At 41.5% G+C, this 22,032-nt stretch overlaps 1 long non-coding RNA gene across 3 annotated transcripts; it reads left to right on the top strand.

The window, feature by feature from the left end:
* The first annotated feature begins 874 nt into the window (after positions 1-874).
* Positions 875-4,915, top strand: LOC117640672. Of its 3 annotated transcripts, XR_004587445.1 has the most exons (4): positions 875-1,790; positions 2,292-2,431; positions 3,038-3,139; positions 3,219-4,915. It is a non-coding gene; the product is annotated as an uncharacterized LOC117640672 (long non-coding RNA). The 3 variants fall into 3 exon arrangements; XR_004587444.1 differs by lacking the exons at positions 875-1,790; positions 2,292-2,431 and adding an exon at positions 2,557-2,810; XR_004587443.1 differs by lacking the exons at positions 875-1,790; positions 2,292-2,431 and adding an exon at positions 2,562-2,805.
* Positions 4,916-22,032: the final 17,117 nt, after the last annotated feature.

Raw genomic sequence — 22,032 nt, 5'->3', positions numbered from 1 at the left:
TGGCCGTCGTGGATTCAGGGGGAAGTCCCTCGACCAACAGACGTGACACGCACTCCGCCTCCGTCATTCGCTAATGTAAAGCACGCAGTAAAGGACGGTCTAGAGTAGACTCCTTTGCCGAGGCCACGGTCGACGTGCTGTGGCCCCGCTGCCCGAAGGCACCGACGCCTGCACGCCGAAGTGGCCGTTCAGGCCGTGCCAGAGGAGGGCAGACGATTGCGTGCTGCGCCACTCGCAATCCCCAGCCCCAGCACCAGTTGCCTTGCGTCGTGGTCACCTCGCCGACTCCTGTCGTGCGATAGATCGTGTGGGGCAAAGTGGATTCCACTTCGGTGGGTCGAAGTGATGACACAAAAGATGTTTTGAATGCCCGATACGATGGACCGTATCAGGCGAAGAGAAAACCTGACCACATCGCCTAAGGAGCGATGTAAGAAACACAAGTCCCAGTTATGCTCCGCAGTGGAGGCGACGCCCCGCCGGACTCGTCCTGCTCCTTCACGCGGGCCGCGCAAGGCGTTGTCGGGAGGAATGGGGGAAGTCCAACCGCATCGCAAGTTCGCCCCGGCATGAGCTCGGCGCTTTGGCGCTAGAGCAGCAGAGCGTCATCGCCAACCACGTTGGCGGCGAGGTGTTGTGGTCTGATCCTGCAGCATGCATGCGTGCGTGCGGTGCGCGATGCGCACTTTATTGCTGCAGTGTCGGGATGATAGTGTTGTTAATACAGTTCACCTCTTCCCTTGTGTATCTTCGTATCAATGAACCAGGAGCAGGTGAGAGCGATGCGCTTAATGCTGCTCATGCACTGCAAGAAAAAAAAACTGTACAAAAATAAAGTACTGGACTGCACAGCACTCGTCATGCCGGTTCCGTTGTACTTTGTACAACAATTGTTGTACTTTAAAAGTACAATAATTTCCTGTTTAAAAAAAATTGCCAGGAATTTGTGTACTTTTGTTGTGGTGTTTTTCTTGCAGTGTGTGCAGGCTGGGCTCGCTTCGGAGTTGTGGTTCGTCCGTATGGTCTCGTAATCGCGGTTGGGTACGGGTACGGGTACTCCTCTCCCCGCGCATCCGCGTTCAAGCCCCTGGGCTGCAAGACAGCCTTCTGATGCACCGGAGGGCTGCTTGTGCCTCGGGGGCTCGCGGTGCGTCAGTGGGAGCAGGAGTGCAGGTGAGTTCCGCCCTGGCAAAACGACTGTTTGAGTTCGCACGCATTCGACCCGCCTGCAGCCGCCAAGGTAAACCGCATCCGATGTGCCCAGTGTGCTTTTTGCGCTATTCGCCTTTCGTGGTGCTGAACACAGGACGTTCAACCTTACGTCGGGTCTGCATGTGGCATGCACCCTCAATGCACCGGGTGCATTAGGTGCACTGCTGCTGTGGGCCCGAGAGGGAAGCCTGGGAATGGGGTACACCGCTACTCTCTAAGGACGGTCTCTGAGCCGCGGACTGCAGAATGGACGTAACTTACTCTGCAGTCCGCGGCTCGAATCCCGTGCAAAGAGAAATTGGGTTTATCACCCTGCCTGCATGCAGCCCCGCTGAGGCTTTGCACCGTTGTTTCTCTTTCGCACTGCTTCTTCGCACTCGATGTTTACCGCGATGCTTTCAGAACCCTGTACACTGTTTCAGAGGACGGCGCGCGAACTGCCCGGTACTTGCCACCAGCTTGTCAGTGTGAGCGCCGGAAGGGAGGTCTCTGGAGCGGCTTCGGATTTCGAGCCAGTCGCAGTCTTGGTCTGATCCCCAGAGCGTGGCCAGTCCAGCGACCGCACCAGCAACTCGTAGGTATCGGCGTTCAACATTCGTTCCGTTGCCTCCCCTACGAAATCAGACTGCGCGCCTGAAAGCGCCCGAGAGGTAGACAATCTTCGCGGCGCGCTCCAACGAGGTAGGCAACTATTCCGACTCGATCGTGTCAGAAAGCGTCATTAAACTTATCGGCTTACAGTCTCGCCACTTTTTCTCGCTTTCGACTGCACTTTTTGGAGCGCATGCCATCTGACAGAAACGCACCTGTTGGCCCTGTCTGCGTCGTACACGCTCAATGCACTCGCGCGCGGGCTGAGGCGTAGTTGGTCCAGGGAATTCCGGGGAGGAAACTACTGCTTCTCTCTGCTGATGGCCTTTGAACCGCGGACTCCACGTTGCGGGCTCGAAAACCGCATAACTAGCAAAGAGAAACGTATTTACTCCTCTCCCCCACAACCACTCATGCCGTTTCAGTTCGTATTCGCGCCCCCCTATCGTGACATTTCTGCGATGCTTTTCACAACCACTCTGTTGCAGGTGACATTTTTACTGAGCTCTGGCGGCACTACATGAACGGACGACACGCCATCCCGAGATATTCGTCGTCAGTTCACCAGCTTACTCCCCAATGCGTGCCCAGGCGCCAGAGCTGCGGGAAAGCCTCCAGCGCCCTACAGGTAGGCAACCCTTCGCACTCGTCGTAGGTAGCGTCCGCTGCGCGCTCTATCTTTGTGTGGTGGCCGCCGGTAGAACTACGTCGGCGGCCGGAACGCTCTCAGCGCGCCCTACTTTCTGTGGCGGACACTTGTGCAATCTCTTCGGTCGGCACACCAAAAACTAAAACTAACAACAACAACGCCGAGCAGCCGAAGTGAAGGGAGAAAGTTTTTAATAATTGGTAACGAAAATGCAGTTTGAACGAGTCGCCGGCAGCTACTTTGCCACTGCGCATTGTTGAGTTCGTGTTGCTAGTTCTGCCGTTCTGCCGTTCTGCCCTTCAATCGTTCAGCTTAATAGTCTGATACTTCGTTGAAACAAATATCCATCTTAGGTTAGGTTCGTTCATGGTGAATTTTTCACTGTTCTGGCAATGTAGAAATAGTTAGGTTTTCTTTATTTTCCCCTGCATGCAATATCATACGCATGATCATTCAATATGTATTCATAAAGATATTATGTGGCAAGTCAGAAGCTGCTATATTTGCTTCACATTCATTCGAAGCGTACAATTTCTGTTTTCAAGTATGAACAATCGAATGGATTCATTCTGTTTCTTATTGCAGGTGGCTGCAAGGGGAGTGCTGAATCTGTTCGCTTGAGTGTTGTGATTCCACCAAGTCTACTCCAACTCGTCACATCAATAACCCTGACAACTTTGCCATAAGGTTTGTTTCATTGTGTCTGTAATATTATTCTTTTTCGATTTTAGGTAATATTTTTATTTGTAACTTTTTCTTCTCTCAGGGTTCTTCAAAGACCATCGAACCATTCTGGAGCTGGATCGTGTCGTCTGGATCATGTTCCAAAAGAGATGACAACACTTCGGGACTGCTTCAGGCTCCTTCTCCTCCAACGGCTTTGCTTGGGCTGCTTTCACAGTGACATTTTCCCCGCATAATGTGTTTCCGTGTAGTCCATATTCAAACAAAGCCTGTAGCTTTTATGTTTGAATGTAAGTGTTAGTGGCTTTTGATTACAGTGATCACAACTATTTACTTGAGATATCATGGGGTAAAGTATAAAATTTATTGGATTATATCAGTGTACCGAAGGGTATCATATTAGTCTGATGCTCAGTATTTCTTGTTGAATGTGGCCAGAGATAATTGTAAAGATTATTATTTCTTAACATTGGCTGGGTGAGTGCCGTCTTTCTGTCTTATCTTGCTGCCCAGGACCTCCTGTCTCTGTTGAACTTGGGGCAGATAAAGATTGAGTAATAATCTCTTTTGTTTTAATTATTCAAGGGGAGTTGACAATTTTTCCTGGCAAAGACACTCAATTTCAGATAAAATTGTTTATGCTGAACAATGGTTCATTTATTTAGCAACTGTAGTCCTTGTTTAGTTGGAAGCTTCTTGGTATTTATGGGAAACTTGAATTTCAAACTGGTAATGCAACCGTTTTTAAGAATTTTTAGTGAAAGATTGCACTCAGAGTTTGAGCAACAGTAGTAACTTAACAAGAATAGAGGCATGGGTTTCTTTGGTTTGTTTCCAAGAGGGCTACATTCTGACTCATGATTATTTTGAAATGTTTGTAAGATAGCATTTTTAGAACAGATTTTGTCAGTTACTTATGGGATTAGAAGGGGAGCAGGAAGTGTGGGTGGGGAATGCAAGTAAAATGTATACTAGTGTCCTATTTTCTGCCCATCACCCTGCATTATGTTTGTTCCTTTTTTTCCCCTGTCAAAGCAACCTTTAGAATGTTTGGTTTAGTTTGTTCGTTCAATATGTATTTGTATCTGACTTTAGGGTATATTTAGTATTTGATGTGAATGTTAAATTGTGGTGACAATTCATCTTATTTCAGTCCTTATGTATTACTCCTGTTATATTTCTGGCTTCAAGCAAGAATTATTGAACTGAATTGAAACTTAACTAGTGGGGTAGTGAGATCCAATCCCTCAGCAAAATGACTTATGTTTCTATTTTCTCTGTGCCTTTCTTTGCTATGCCTCTGTACTGAAGCATTGTATGTATTGCTCCCTGCCTTGTTAAAGTATAATTTTTATTTTGTTTTTGTCATACACATTGCAACACACCCTTGATGGAGTACATGAAGTGTCAGCATGTATAAAGTAATGTGTCAATTCCACTGCTGAGCAAGTGAGCATATTGATTCTCTGGTGTACACTGCTTTGTGTCACCAGTATTTGAGGCGTCGTAACTTGATCTGTATGTAGGGGTGGTGACAAATTTTTGTATTTGTATTTATTGCGGTAAAAATTTACATGATTTACATAAGTTTTTACGCAAGTCAAGAACAAAGTGCAAAGCACAGCACCACGATTGGAAGATAGAAAATATAAAGTCGCCTCAGCAGTTTCAGAGAAAGTTTTCAAAGGTCATCCAGACTATTCGGCTCTTTTTTGCATGAGGAACTTTTTGAGAACATTTTTAAAGATTTTGGGTTTGTCTCTCATATCCTTAATTTCTTTAGGGAGTCTATTTTAAAAAATTGAGATCCCATGCATAATGGGCTTTTTGTATCAACTTTTGTTCTATAGAACTCAACATGTATGTCTGCGTTGTTTCTGGTACTATAACTGTGCATTTATTTTCTTATGGGTAAATCTTCTAAATTCTTAATGTCAAGCAAGCAGTGGGGTGGTGGAAACACAGCCATTCCTTCAGATGTAATGACACATTTTCTATTTTCCCTTTGACATGCTTCTGCACTGAGTTATTGTGTGCATTGCAATGTTCCCCACCTTCTTATAATATTATTAATTTTTAAGTTCCTTCATTGTATTTTCCTGTTCATTTTTTTGTTCTTGTTTCAATGGAGTACTTGAGGTGTCAGCCCAAATAAAGAAATATCTCAATCGCTGCTGTAGTTGTGAGCATTTAAGCCCTAGTTTGTCACATTGGAAGCAATGTTAGTTTGGTGACTTGCTTACTGTTACTTGAGGCGTCATGAGAACTTAGCAAGAGCGACGAAAATAGCTACAGCTTTGGGCCAATATTCAACATCCTGAAAGAGTGAAAACCCCTTTAAATGAGCCATACTAAATAATATAATAAAAAAATTTAGCCATGCATATCAGAATTTTTTGAAAATGAATCGAAGTGAAAAATGTCAAGGTCAACCTTTTACGACAAAATAGTATGCGCTAGAAGATTTCTTAAGATACAGCCAGAATGGGCTCAAAAAGACTCTCCGACTGAGTTCAGAACCTGGCATGTGCCTTCAAACGTCAAATTTTAGTCTCCTCGAAGAAAGATTTTATATTCCAAACAAATTATGACAGTGAGATCTATTTGGGAAAATGGCAAGATTTTCACCAGAACCTCCCCTTAAGCTCTTGTACCATTGTTTTTTAAGACCTGGAGTGTGGTCGATACTTATCTCACAATAAGAAATGAGTGTGTTTAATTATTGTTGCTCAGGGTGGATGATGAATGAAGCAAAACAGTACTCCCTTTACAGATTTTATTAATCAAATTCAGCTGGTAATCTAAGTTGAAACAAACACAGTGCATTCATGTTGCTGCTCATCTGAAAATGGAACTTGCGCTGATTCAGGCTTGGCTTGGATTGAAGACCATCTTGGGGGAAAATGGGATGCAACTTTGGTAATACCTACAAAGGAAAACACCAAATGAGGGGAGGCTATGGCAGATATTAAAATCAGGAGCAATAAAAATATTCGATGATACTCACATTGGAATGCAGATAAAAACTAATTCCATGGGGCGCAGCAGCTTCTTCGATTCAGTATTCCACCATCCTGACACCATCACTCCTTCCAGTTTGGCATCAAGCTGCGAGTCGGTGAGTGAGGCGAAGACCACCAGGAGATTACTGGAGAACACACAAACATAGGAAACTTTAAGAGTAAGAAGTGGCTATACCAAAGGGAAGAGCTGAATGGGAGGCATTGGCACGGCACATGATAACATGGCCATGAGGCAAGTTTTTAGATTATTATGAAAGGAACAAATCTAAATAAGACAGGATGTATCAGGTGACATGGCTCCTAACAGCAATAATGACAGAAAGACTAAAAATAGCACCTAACATATTCATTGCCAATACAAGCATTTCAACCAACAAGGAAAGACAGTTTCATATCACAGAAATAAAAAATTTGCAGAAAAAATACAGGCAAAATAAAAGTTGTTCCAAGGAATAATGGTACTTGCAAAATAAATAAAATTTAACAATCAAAGCACTGCGTGGAGTGAAAACTATGAAGCTCCAGATACAAGCTTGCACACAGTACAATCGAAACCTCACTTAATAGGAGAGACAGGGAGTGCAAAGTCAGTCATGAACAATATTCACTTGAGAATTGAAGACAAATACTACAAGAAGCAACATAACTCATGCACAAAGTCAGTCAGAATCAGAACAAAGCAAATTGGAGCAAGAACAGGAAACCAAGCTAACAAATGACGACAAATACTACAAGAAGCAACATAACTCATGCACAAAGTCAGTCAGAATCAGAACAAAGCAAATTGGAGCAAGAACAGGAAACCAAGCTAACAAATGACATAGCACACTATGAATGAAGTCAACACAAAGAGCAAACACTTCATAAAGCAGACTATGTCCCCTTTGACACAGGTAGCAGAATTTAATTTAAGATTCATAACACTTCAGCATAGTGATCACACGTATGACAAGAGCATAGCAACAATTACACTAGTATAAGATAATTGAATCATACACACAGGGCATTAAGGAAGGCAAACAGAAATCCAATCGAGATAAAACAAAAGTAACAGACAATACACCATCTGAGAGGCACAAACAGTTGAGTAATCAGATTGAGCAAAAGGGTGAACATATTCAATAAATCAAGAGAGAGGCAAACAAACACTTACGCAGCAAAGACACGACAGATACAGCTGTTGTAATTTGATTTGGAGTTTAGTTCTATTGTCTGAATTAAGCTGATGATACACGATAAGGGAGCGGGAGCAAAAGAACACGACACGAACACTCTGGAGTCTGGACAGGAAGTGAGCATTTATTTAACATGGCTGCTGCTGGAGCTGGAAATGCAACAGTGACAAGTGCAAGCAATTACACACAGGCAGTGACTATGATAATTAGTGCATGACTTATTATGTGCAGTATGAGAAGATGGTACAGCGGCAAATACAAATATACATTTATACAGATAGGCAGATTCAGTGGGGAATTTAAATGTAGAGGGTTAATCTTATATTTACAACAAGAATTGAAGACAAATACTACAAGAAGCAACATAACTCATGCACAAAGTCAGTCAGAATCAGAACAAAGCAAATTGGAGCAAGAACAGGAAACCAAGCTAACAAATGACATAGCACACTATGAATGAAGTCAACACAAAGAGCAAACACTTCATAAAGCAGACTATGTCCCCTTTGACACAGGTAGCAGAATTTAATTTAAGATTCATAACACTTCAGCATAGTGATCACACGTATGACAAGAGCATAGCAACAATTACACTAGTATAAGATAATTGAATCATACACACAGGGCATTAAGGAAGGCAAACAGAAATCCAATCGAGATAAAACAAAAGTAACAGACAATACACCATCTGAGAGGCACAAACAGTTGAGTAAACAGATTGAGCAAAAGGATGAACATATTCAATAAATCAAGAGAGAGGCAAACAAACACTTACGCAGCAAAGACACGACAGATACAGCAAGAGAATGAAATGTTTCTAATAGTGAAGCAGCAGTAACTGTTCACATAAGAGTTGACACAATCGCCCTCCAGCAATCTATACCTGGAAGTAGGAGAAAAAAAATTACTGCTACTCTGCAAACCTAGCACCATGCAGGCGCCTCGATCCAGGATGTAAACTGGAACACTGACTCCAATCACCAACTATGCAATAAAGACGAGACGAGACGAGACGAGATTGACAACCACATAAAGTCACACAAGATAAAGCAATGAGAGCCAGTCAAAACACTTCAAGACAGCAATGCAACAATGCACAACACAGTAATGGCAAACAAACAAACAAACAAACAATTGAAAAAAGCTGTACAGCAGGCCTATTTGAATACAGAACATTCACAATATGAGAGCAAAGACAGATATAGTAAAATAAGCCAAGCACATTGACTAACAATCACACATATGACAAGAGCATAGCCACAGGTACACTAGCATGGCAAGACAATTCAATCATACAAACAGAGCATAAAGGAAGGCAAACAAAAATCCAATCCAGGTAAAACAAAAGTAACAGACAATACAATATCCGAGAGGCACAAACAGTTGGGTCAGCAGAACGGTCATAGAGTGAACATATTTCATAAATCAGGATGGAGGCAAGCTAACACTTGGGCAGCAAAGCCTCAAGAAATCACAGACGTATCACATTTACGCAAGCACACAGAAACAGTCAAATTAACAAATGCATCACCCAATACGATCCAAAGAGCAGACTGACGAAAGACACTGACGCTCATTGACACAAAGACCGAGACAGAACAGGTATCAAAGCAAATGTACAGTAACATATTCACAATGCAAAGTCACAGGCAGGACAGACATCGAAGCAACAAAACCAAGTTCAAAGGAATGGCCAGTTTGTGAGAACAGCAAATCGGGTAAAAAGTTAAGAAGCACCGAGAGGTAGCGCTGAAATCTGCAGCACCAAGGCACTGAAATAGGAGGGAAGTTGGAGGGCAAGGACAGAATTAAAGGAGCGATAAGAATGAAAGCGTTACTTAGCTTTCCACACCAGCAGTTGAGACGAAGCTGTGGGTCTGTACTCGTTTAACCTCAACAGTTGCACAATGGAACCTCCCCGCTTGCCAAGCATCGAACGAGACGATTAAGTGAGGGAGAACGAACTGAAATCATACAAAATATACAATTAATACCTGGGAACGGCCGAAATAACGACTGCTTTTAAACGAGAGGTTTTGAAAGTTCGTTGGACATACCTCATAACTATTTCTTCTGGTAGCACATTAGATCCATGCGAATCAAAGCAGAGTGCCGAGAATGTGGCTCACGCGTTCATTCATTCAATTTGAAACAGCACGAGACAGAAATTATCCGGAAAATTTGCAAGCAAAGCGAGAAAAGCGGCTGACAGTAAACACGTTTGAACCTGTAGCCTGAAGCCGTAGCCGAGCCGTTACGACACGCAGCTTGCGCGATGTTGCCAACTGTTGTCGATGAAGTTCTTTTGTGGCCGCGTTCGCAAACGTATCTTTTTAAGAACAGAACTGTAAGTCTGAATCTTTATAATTTATTAATAATTATTTAGCAGTGCTCTGAGTCTCTAATTCACTAATTACGTCGTGTTTAGTTGGTCTCTTTGTGAGGTTGGCGTCAGTTGGTACGACCATGGCGGACGGGGCGGATAACGACGACAACAACAACAACAACAAACAGGTGCTTACCCTCGCGTAATAGCTTTCAAGGGCTAGTATCACTTTATCTGTCGATTGAAAAAGTACACCATACGAAATGTGAATATTTATCGCATCTTTCAGGGCTATAATATTTGTGTTTGTTGTCCCTTGTCGCATGCTTGTCGGTACGAACACGATCAACCCTGGCTAGCAAGAGTCTCTCGGCTCCGAGGCCGTGAAACCAAAGAGGTCTAATTCTCTCTCTCTCTCTCTCTCTTTTCCTACCTCGTTGGAGGTGGCAACAACGGCGCGATCGGATCTATGTGGTGTGGTGTTTTCAGAGATGGCAGTTGCTTGAGGCTAACCCTGTGGTTTGTTTTATGCTCAAGTTGTTCATTAATGAAGGTAAATCAGTGGCACTAAGTGCAACGTTATCAACCACCTGACCTCACTTATCGTTGTTTTGACTCTTCAGCGATTGGAAAATGGCACACAATATAGCCAGGGAGCCCGGTATGAGAGATGGCACTTTCTTTTACCATATTGAAAATGGTTACTATTTTCACGAGAGTGATCAGCGTCATGGTACAATTTACTATAAGTGTGTCCGGGCTGGAAGATCTTGTCGGGGGCGGGCCTCATACGACCCAACCGAAGGTTTTGTAATGACTGGTCGTCACAACCATGGCCCAGATGCCCACTATGGCGATGAGATGGCTCTACGACGGAACATCCTTGCAAGGTGTGCTAACCTTGAATACGCGTCATTTCAGAACATCATATTGGAAGAGAGTCTCAGGTGTGTTGACATCTATTACTTTCCATAGATTTACATAAATTTATTCTCTCCAATGTAATGCTATTGCTTTGTACGTCTTAACCATTCAGGTTTGCCCCAGAGGTAGCCAGAAGGGTTACTTATGCTCGAATGAGAACCCCAATGAGGAACGCTCGGCTACAAAGGTATCCTCCACCTCCAGAAACCTTACGTGATCTCACAGAAATTCTGCAAGACCCCCGGTTCAGCGTTATTACTCTAACACAAGATGGACAGGACAATATTTATGGGGGTTCTGTCGACGATGCAGATGGAGAGCATCATATTTTATTTATCTCTCAGCGAATGGTGGAGAAGTGCAGGGAATTCTCAGTTCTTCATGCAGATGGTACCTTTAAGTCAGTTCCAGTTGGATTGCATTTTGCTGCCCAGGTATTTTTAGTACTTTTTCATTATAACATATTATTTATTTCTGTGTATTATGTTAAAATTTGTCTTTCTTTCTTACAGGTGTTTTGTATTGTTGGTGAGTGGGACCATACTGTTATTCCGCTGGCTTGGTCTCTTATGTCCCGCAGGACAGAAAATGCTTACACAGCTGTTTTGAGTCTGTTGTTGCACCTAATGGGTAATGAATTTGATTTGGAGCGTGTCATCACAGACTTCGAGGCAGGTAATTGGATTGGTTTTGGTTTTTATGTTATTTGTTTGAGAAGAACTCGTAGGAAGCCTGAAAACTTGGACTATGAAAATTGTTTGCTTGCAACTTCCTGTTACCTGATTCTAAATTCTTTACTTCATGTCAACAGCTGAACAGAATGCGTGGCGTAACACTTTTGATGTCCATGTCCAAGGATGCTATTGGCATCTATGCAGAGTAAGAAATTGTTTGTCAGTTATTTTCTTGGTAGAACTCAATTTTGTGTCACTCAAGAAATGAAATTATTTTCTAGGATTACATTAGGATGGTTGCCATACTTAATTTGATAAGGCATATGAGAGGAATAGCAGAAGTTCGTTACATCATTAAGGAGACTATGGCTATTCCTTTACTGCCAGAACAATTTATCCGGATGGGTTACCTCATCATTCTGCAAAAGGCGAGGCATGAGGGAAGGTACATTTTCAGATTGGTTAAGCCCTTCCTTCAATATGTTTGGACAAACTGGGTAAGGCGTCCAGTTGTAAGACGCAGGATGTGTGTTTATGGCAGTGAACAACGCACAAACAATTGCTCAGAATCTGGGAACAAGTCTCTGAATGATGAAGTGGGTAACCACTCCAGCACCTTCAGATTCCTAGGTAATTACCAGTACATTCAATAAAACCCACACCTCAATGAATGTTTACCAGTAGCCTGGAAGGTCTCTGGCCTTGGTGTGGATCTTTGCCACACTTCACATTTAAGCATTTGAGGCTTATTCTGCATAGCCCAGCCAATTAGCTTGGCCTATGCAAACTTATATGTATATGGTTAGGCATATTATCTGTGTACTCTAGTAGTTTTATACCTCTTATTTACAGAGGAGGGCACCGTCATTAAAACGCCTAATTTAGAAGTGCTTTCCTATGCTCTGCAAACTAATATATATTTTTTTAAATTTATTTTTTAGAAGGCCTTACGAAATTAGAACAGAGGTCCCACAACAACTTGCTTGGACTGGAAGAAGGACGGAGAGTGGGAAGAGCAAGGAGAGTGAGCAGTTACTTTAATGATGCAAGAATCAAAAGACTTGGTGAGCAGCTTCTGAGGCCACATGGGAATATAAGAGCAGCGGTAGCAAGATTCCTGAGAAGAGCAGCCCATCTTGTGGACAATGTTGTTGAAAATTTTGTGCTTGGACATGAACAACAAGCAGCAAGGAGGGCAAACAGGCAATGACACCATATGTGAATGGGAAATGTCTTATGGTTGCATATTGCATACTTCAATAGCTTTTAGAGTCTGTGATGAGTGATGATGTTTTGTAATAAAACTGACATTTTTGGTAATGACTTATGGTTGCACATTGCTTTTAATTAATGTGACAAAGTCATGTGATGAGTGATGATGTTTTCTAATGAAGCTGACGTTTTTGGAAATGTTTTCTGGTTGCTCATTGCTTTTAATTAATGTGACAAAGTCATGTGATGAGTGATGATGTTTTCTAATGAAGCTGACGTGTTTGGAAATATTTTCTGGTTGCTCATTGCTTTTAATTAATGTGACAAAGTCATGTGATGAGTGATGATGGTTTCTTATGAAACTGACATTTTTGGAAATGTTTTCTGGTTGCATACTGCTTTTAATTTAGGTGATTGTTAAGATGATGTGATATGTGCAGATTAGTGATGATGTTTTCTAATAAAACTGATATTCGACTTGTATCATTTCTCACATTCACCCTCTATTCTGTGAGCATTGAAAGAGGTACTAAGATTAATGGAAACACAAGAAATGAAAGCAATCTTTTATTAACAAATAAAATGGGGCAGCTTTATTACTTGATCCACTACAAACAAAACCAGCGAGTTTCCAACTAACAACACCCAATTACAGATATGTATTGCTTTCACAAAGACTTCCAATGAACCATGTTAGGGGAAGGCTGACAATTCCCAAACCTTTATCCTGAATATCAGCCATCTCTGGTTGTTCAATAGACAGCACACACCCACAATCCCCACTATAAAAGTACGTCTGTAATTTACATTATGACTTACAAACAGGTGAAATAGGTGCGTAGTCAGAGTAGAAGATGATACACGAGAGAGAAGACATGTTCAGCCTATATGAGGCAACATACTGACACAAAAAATGCGATTTCAATTTCTAAAAATACTTAAGATACTGCGTCATCAAATTACGGAGGAAAAGAGAGACTGCAACGCCTGCTCCACTATGTAAACCTACCACATCTACCAGAGATACATACAAATACAACTTTTGAAGTAATAAATATGAAGAGAGTACATCATATAAGAGGAATACACCAAGCGGGCGGTTAAGTAACATTTCAGCAAGAAAATAAAGGTAATATTTTAGTGCACTGATAAATCATTTTTACTAGTCCAGTTGAGGGGAAAATCGATTTTAATGAACAATACCATCTCATGCTTCTCAAGCTTAAAACATGTTTAAAGAAGATGGACTTATGGCCAATTAGAATTCCACCAGGAACCACCTTCAAAGTCAGCAATCAACTAATTTCCATCTTGAGGTTCTTGCAGAATTGCAGTGAGGTCAGGCATTTCTGCAGCTCGAAGCCCTCTCATTTGAGTTCTCATCTTGGCATAAGAGAACCTTTCAGCAACCTCTGGGGCGAACCTGAGTGGTTGGGGCAAGCAAAGGGACAGCATTAATAGAGATTTTGAAGGACAAATCGAGTCACCATGATCAAAAAATTATGTTCAGTAATGTCAACTCACATCAGACTTTCTTCATTCAGAAGACTCTTAAATGACTCATTTCCAATATTATTTGCACACCTTGCATGTATATTGCGCCTTAAAGCCATTTCATCACCATAATGGGGATCTGGCCCATGGTTATGTTGACCAATCATTAAAAAACCTTTGGTCGGGTCATATGAGGCCCGTCCACGACAAGAAATTCCAGCGCGAACACACTTTAAGAAAACTGTCTCATGATGTTGATATTTCTTGTAGAAGTAGTACCCATTATTAATGTGGTACAAATTCGTATGTTTTCTCACACCGGGCTCACAGACAACATTCTGCGCCATTTTCCTGTTGGGGAAGAAGAAACTTAATGTCAGAAGAAGGCAAAGGATTTGATTAAAATTCACTTTAGTGTCTTATTTACCTTCTATAATGCACAAGAGAGGGACAGCAATCAATATCTACACAGACACAGCGTCACGCAGCCACTGGAAAATGCTGGAACAGCAGCAACACCAAACAGCAACAACAACAAGCGGCAGCATAAGGGGGGGCGGCTCGCTCCCTTGTTGGATCAACCCTACTTTCAAAACAACTGACGATCGTTTGTCTTGGACTATCGATAGATCCTACATGGCGTAAATCGGTTTAAAAAATAGTAACATAATAATGAACACCGAAGACAACCAACCCGTAAACGAATTGGAGCCCTAGAGTTCTTTGAGCAAATCAATTTAAAACATGAGGATTCTCGAAGATATTTTTTCTATCACTTCCGGGTGTTCCCTTCCACAGTTGTCATATTTCCACATGTTGTCATACAGTGTTTTTTGTTTGATCTGATTCGTACAACTTGGTTTTGTCTTATATTTTTTACTTTATTTCAATTTAAATCATAAATTAAAAAACACGATATGTGTATATTTTGTATTTCATTTTTTGAACTTGGAGGCACGTTCATTTCCGGTTAAGGCATTGTTAGGTTGGTGGTAGTGGTAGTCGTTCCTGCCGTCAAGAGCACACATTTCCGTTTCGTGTTCAGAAGGCGTGGTCCTGCATGACGCTCTGACCTGCGTAGCGTCTCCTATCTGTACTAAAGATGGATAATCGCAATCCAAGTAATTATTTTAATATCCCGGCACCTGATTTTAGCCGGCCACCACCTGGCTACAATCCACATCCGCAGTTTACGTCGGCCTCTGTGCCTACATCTGCCGCGGCAGCCACGGCGGCGGCACCGTTGGAGGGTGTCGTTTTCGAAGAACTGCTCCGTCGACGAGCCACTGTAAGTTTTGATGAAACATAATGCGTATGTAGCTGCCTCTGCCATAGTTTCAATTTATCAGCCTGGGGACTCTGGGGATGTTAACCTTCAGATCATCCTGTGGCTCACAATTCAGGGAACTTCCTTCATGCAAGGGTTATGGTTCCGTCGCGTAGCACGAGGCACGCTCCTATTCATTGATACTTCATAGGTTTCTTGCGCACTTCATTTTCACTTATGGCGGTGGGGCAATGAATCTGGACGACGATTGATCGTTATGAGCCCTCGGGGCATCTAGCTTCACCCGCCCGTCCTCCAGCCGACGAAAAGCGCTAGGCGGAGTGTCCTATAGTAACTATATCGCCTTGATTGTAGTTATTGGTGTGCGTCAAAATGGCTAATCCGGGTCATTTATCATTTAAGTGAATGATTTTGGTCGAAGATGTATCTTCTTCTCGTTTATCTCCGTCTTCTAGAGTAAGGTCCACATTATTGCCAGAAGCTGGCCGAATCTTCATTTTCAGGCCAAATTATTTGCTGTAGTTATGGATGAGCTTGTAGCCATTTTCGCAACCCAAAAACAGAAATAGCAAAGGCAAAATAGCATCCTTAAGACCCTTTTCGCCTTGCGCTTGTCTGCTAGGTGGACAGGTGGGTGAAGCCACATTCCCTGTTTACTTTACAGCCCTATTGTTAACTGTCATCTTTTTGTGGCAGCAGTATTATGGGGTCGGCAGCCAGGCCCAGTACCCAGGAGGGTCCCAATTTTCTGGTCCATCCCAGTTTTCCGTTCCATCACGTGGCAATGTAAGTGTCCAATGTGGCCAGAGTGTGATGGAAGCTTTTATTTTGTATGTGTTCGTCTTCAAATATGACAAGGATGCTAACCTAATGTCATTTTTCAGCCGTACTTTTATGACTACGGTGGAGCTGGGGCGGCATCTTATGATCGCCTGTTGAGACCAGAGAACATGACAGGCCCCAACGTACTGGTACCTGTAAGCTTTTATATATACTACAGCCTCTTCACTATTTCAGTCTGAAAATTTTTGATAAAGGTTAAATTTCTTGTTTTTAGCCACCATACCAAGGAAGAGGTGTTCCTATTCAGCAGAATCATCATCAATATCAGTACAGTCATCCGGCTCAGCCTGTGATGATGCAAGAGAGATGGGCACCTGTGGCACCTGCCCTCATGCCTGTAAGTTGTCAACAAACTTGAATTTCTCATTCTCTTTAACTATATACTAAAGTATTTTGTTTTGCAGCCACCATTTTGTGAGCCTTTCCCAGACCCACCAATACCTGTGAGTATTTTATTCAAAAGACGCATTTACCTGTATATCTTTGCTATCTGCTCAGATCTTTTCTTTTTTCCAGGAACGATTTAATGAGCCTGAGGCTGCCTTTCCTTATCCAACCGAAAGAATTCTGCGGAGCAGGGTTGTGAAGGTACCTCTTGCCTATTATCAATTTTTCCCGCCTCCAATCACATTTTGTAGTTAATATTTCATTTGATGTAATTTTAATGAAACTGATTGTTTCAGATCACAGAGTTGACGGATGATAAAACAGTTACGACCTCAGAAGAGCAAAAGGTTTGTTCATTGGCGTGAATAATTTCATAGAGTTTTATTATTATTATTATATTTGATATGTCAAGAAATGAATTTGTTACACATAATTGCAACCAATTGTGACATTGTTCCAGGATTCGTCGGACTCTGAAGAACCACCCACTGTCTTCAAAAGGCAGATGCCCAGTGGTAAGGGCAAGGCTACCGTCACAGGGCCGCAAGCAAAGCCCGGTTCCTCAAAGGATAATGATGAGGTTTGTTGTGTGCAGATTTATATCAGATAATCAGACTACCAGGAAACAGTTCACTATCTGTATTTTTTCCAGGATTTGTCTGACTCCGAGGCGGAGCCCACTCTCGTCAAGAAGAAGCTCAAGCCCAGTGGTAAGGGCAAGGCTACTGTCACAGGTCCGCAAGCAAAGCCCTGTTCCTCAAAGGATAATGATGAGGTTTGTGGTGTGCAGATTTATATCAGATTATCAGACTACCAGGAACCAGTTTACTATCTGTATTTGTTCCAGGATTTGTCTGACTCCGAGGCGGAGCCCACTCTCGTCAAGAAGCAGCTCAAACCCAGTGGTAAGGGCAAGGCTACCGTCACAGTCCCCCAAGCAAAGCCCTCTTCGTCGAAGGATAATGATGAGGTTTGTGGTGTGCAGATTTATATCAGATTATCAGACTACCAGGAACCAGTTTACTATCTGTATTTGTTCCAGGATTCGTCTGACTTCGAGGCGGAGCCCACGCTCACCAAGAAGCAGCTCAAACCCAGTGGTAAGGGCAAGGCTACCGTCACAGTCCCGCAAGCAAAGCCCTCTTCGTCGAAGGATAATGATGAGGTTTGTGGTGTGCAGATTTATAGCAGATTATCAGACCACCAGGAACCAGTTTACTATCTGTATTTGTTCCAGGATTTGTCTGACTTCGAGGCGGGGCCCACTCTCACCAAGAAGCAGCTGATGCCCAGTAGTAAAGGCAAAACTAGGCTTCAGTATAGGCCTTCAAAGGCCGCATCTTCGAAACCTTATGATGAGGTTTGTGGCATTTCTGTATTCTTTCATATCAAGACTTTTACCTTGGTAACAGTTTCATAATCTAACTGACTCTGTTTCAGGATTCCGCCGAGTTTGAAGCTGGCCCTTCAACATCAAAAGGGAAGAAGAAGGGGAAACATGATGATAGCATGGATGAGCAGTCGAAAAGATTGATCGCTGATCTGGTATGTTTTGTAGAGTTAAAGCCTCTGTGCAAGGTGATGGGTGTATAGTTTATTAATTAGTTCTGGTTTCACAGTTCGCTGACAGCTCTGAAGAAGAAGATAACACTGGCGGTCCTAAAACCTCCACTGGCACTAAATCTGTAAGTAAATTATTTTTCAGTCAACAAATTGGCCTCAATACTTAATGTTAAATTCGCCACCTTAAAGTTTTAACTTTGTTCAAAGACTTCCCGTAACACTTTTTCTACATTTGTTAATTATTCTCTCAACTATTCAATTATCATGTCCTGAGATGGTAAATCTGCAAATTCTTTCAGAAGCAGCCAGGGAAGCGCCGAGTCCAGGAGGATGAGGATGAGGATGCAGATGATCCCCCTGTCGCTCAACAGCGGGCTGGTAAGCAGCCACGGAAGCGCCGAGGCCAGAGGAGCCTCGAGGATGATGCAGATGAAGCCCCTGTCGCTCAGCAGCGGCCTAGTATTAATTTCTGTAAGTGCAATGAACTTTATGCAATTTTTTTAAATTTTGTTGTCTTGGCAGAAACGTAGGATATTCTTTGTTTGTTTGTGCAGCCAATGAGTCTGAAGTTATAGTAGTAGTCAGTGACTCTCCAGATACTGATGAAAGTGACTCATTACCAGACCTTAATATAGATATGGTAATAAATTTTATTCGCCTAATCAATCATATGTAGGTTGTCTAATCTTGTTTTAATACTGTTTCTTTTACAGACATCCCAAAACGAGGTTCGAAGAAGTGAACAGCACATCTGCTCCATTGAACTAGAGCCATTGACGGCCTTCACTGAAGTCGTGCAATGCCTGCCTTGCTTCTGTGCCAACGCATGCCTTGAACATGCCACTCAGTGGCTGGCTGCTAACAATCGGTGCTATCACTGTAATACAGTGTTTGATGGTACCGAAGTAATTTTTTATCATGAAAGGAGGTACAAAGGACAATAATTACATACCATGCATTGTCCTTCGTATCTATAGCGGTTTGTACCTGCTTTCATAATAAATTACTTCTTGGTATCAGTTGATATTATTTTTATCTGTCATTATTTTGTCATTATTTTATTTCTTTTATTTCTTTCATTTCTTTGATGCAAGTACCTAATGAACGTTATTTGGTAATGTTTGGTTAGGTTAAATAAGCGTTAATTGGTATATTTTATTTCTTTTATTTCTTTGATGCAATTTATGTATGTAACGAACATTATTTGGTAATGTTAAATAAGCGTTAATTGGTAATGTAATTATTGCATATTGCATACTTTAATTATGTGTTTGTGAAATCCTGATGTTTTTTAATAAAACTGAATTTTGACATCTTTTCTTACATCCTTGTTCATTTCTTGTGATAGCCAAAGCTACCAATAATGAAATAGTGAAAACATTAATTTCAGCTGTCAAGCAGCTTGGACCACACTATTTCTGAAATTATTCTTTGTATCAGTGCCTGCTGCACATGTGTGTAAGGTGGTATAGTTTTGGGCTATTGAACTCATCCAGGAATGGGATGGTGTGATATGTGATATCACGAGCAATAAGAAGCGACAGCGATTAGAGCTGGACTGTAGATTATCTGTGAGAATATATTCAGAGTAGTACAGTTTAAAGTGAGGGTGTCATCAGGATAGCTATATAACATTTGGGATACCTTACTTTTGTTTATCAATATTTTTCATTCTTAGACCTTCTTTAGTAGAGCCTTCCTCCACTTTGCCATCAACTTCAGGTAAAGGAGAAGGCCTTTTTTTTGGCCAGCACTTGAACGTTGTGTTTCATCAGGCAGTCTTTAGAGATCTGCGTTCTGAAACTTGATTATCAACATTTCAGAATTGACAGCCAAAGTAGACAGTATTAACTCCAGCTGATGCAAGACTCGTCATGCTGTGCTTCTCTTTGGGATTCACCAATTAACATTGTTCAGACCAAAGTGGTTTGAATTTATAATCGCATCTGGCAGCAATATTTTTTCAACCAACTCAGTGGTCATGATGGGAGTGTGTGTAAAGAAAGAACAGTTCAGATAACAAAGAAGTTCCATAAAGCCTTGGCTCCCTTTATTCCATATTGCAGCCACACAAAGAAATCTTATTTAATTGGAAGAGAAAATCGATGATAATCAAAAAGTTCCACAGAGCGTTGGCATGTTTCTTGTTCCTTGAGGCAAGTACTGGCAGTTTTGAGGTCCACTACAGTCGAGTGAGGTGGCTTATGATCCTTCCTTTGAACCTGGAACAAACAGGAATGTCAAATATTAAATGAAACAATTAAGTGGTATATGCAATTGAAAAGATATGTATGTTAGAAACTCACCACTACATGGCGAGGAATGATTTTCATTCTCATTTGAGTGTCTCTCTCTATCTCTACAATAACTTGAACATGATCAATAGACAACCTGAGTAAAAGGAGAAACACCAAAATATTGACATAACAGATGCAATAAATTCACAACACTTTAAAAAGCGACGAGAAACATAAACATTGTACAAAAGAAATATTTCACCTTTGAATTTTAGCAACAAAAAGAAAACCTTGATATACTGTAATTCAGTCACTTTGTAATAAGAGAAACATCCAAACAACTATGCAATTAATACCCATTCTCTTTTGTGGGAGGAATGCTGAGATATGGGTGGATAGAACAAACATCCATTTACAGCCATGTAATGGTGTGTGAAAGCAATAAAAAAACAAGAGTGGAAGAATGGTTATATTAAATTCTCGAACAGCAACATGCTACTTACTGGGATTAGGAGGAAGGTGGCTTGAAAAGTGTCACAGAGCACAAGAAGGGACAACTGCTTTCTATATCCTGGAACCATTTGGTTCTTGCATGGATGGACTATGGTGGCGCCTGTTGAACTACATACCTAGACCATAGAAATAATAAACTGAGGAAAGTCGTGGAAGGAACACATAGTAAAAAAAGGAAAATTCCAAAGAGACTTGGTCCAACCTTTGTATCCTGGCACTGCTTAGAACAAGTCCGTGACTGAATTCTCGTCAGAACATTTATCATTTGACAGCCTTGATCTTTCCTCGCAGAAGTTAAACTTCGAATGACACAGTTATTGTCCTTTGGCCAGGCTTGTCATGTAACATGACGTGAGTCTGTTCATACACACATGAAGCACACAAGTGAGTATGTTTCTATTCCATTGGAAGTCAAACAGAGAGTGGTGACTGAGGGCTGAAACAGGGCACAAAAAACACAGTTAATATCTTTGGGCCAAGTAAAACGGTCACTCAATCAACAAGAACTACAGAAAATTTCTATTTGGAAGTAACTATGGATATGAATAGATCTACACATGTGGGCATAAAATAACGATTAAAGAAAAAAACTGTTATCCTGGTTGTGAAAGGTCATAATGGAAAAACTTAACATACAAAAACTGCAATAATGGCTATAGATACCAAATGTAATTGTGAAGCTCAATTCAACGGCATCAGTATTAAAAATGGTGAACAGAGATGCATTTAGAAATTTTTCACTCATACCCAATCTGAGGAACTTCTCTAAATAAAAGAAAATAATTAAAAGAAATTCAAACATATTATATTAGTTTTGATTGACTGTCAATAAATTATTCACAAAATTTATGTCTTTTTTACTTTACAATGTAAACTCTCTTTGCTTGTGTTGCATGGCCACCAAGCACTTAGATAAAGCATCATGAGTGATGTGGAGACAGTCATCTGGAGTCTTTTGAAGTTAACACTGACCATATCATATTTTTGCTTCATGCCATGTTACAACTTTAAATCTTGACAGCATAAACAATGATAAGAAAGCCTTGACATAATTCAGCCATTTTGTCATGAGAGATATTTCCAACCAGAACTGGACAATGAACACACATTATTCTTTGAATATAAGCGGGTAAAATAATGCTTGTGAGAAGCTGTACTTTTGTCTCATTAAGATGCAGCAGCAGAAACAAACCAGAATGTTAGACGCTATTCTATTAAAGCTTTTAATTTTGGTTTT

This window comes from Thrips palmi, unplaced genomic scaffold (assembly GCF_012932325.1).
Source record: "Thrips palmi isolate BJ-2018 unplaced genomic scaffold, TpBJ-2018v1 HiC_scaffold_12, whole genome shotgun sequence".
Taxonomy (NCBI): domain Eukaryota; kingdom Metazoa; phylum Arthropoda; class Insecta; order Thysanoptera; family Thripidae; genus Thrips; species Thrips palmi.
Note: the sequence above shows the minus strand (reverse complement) of the source record. Positions and strands in the feature narration are given on the sequence as shown.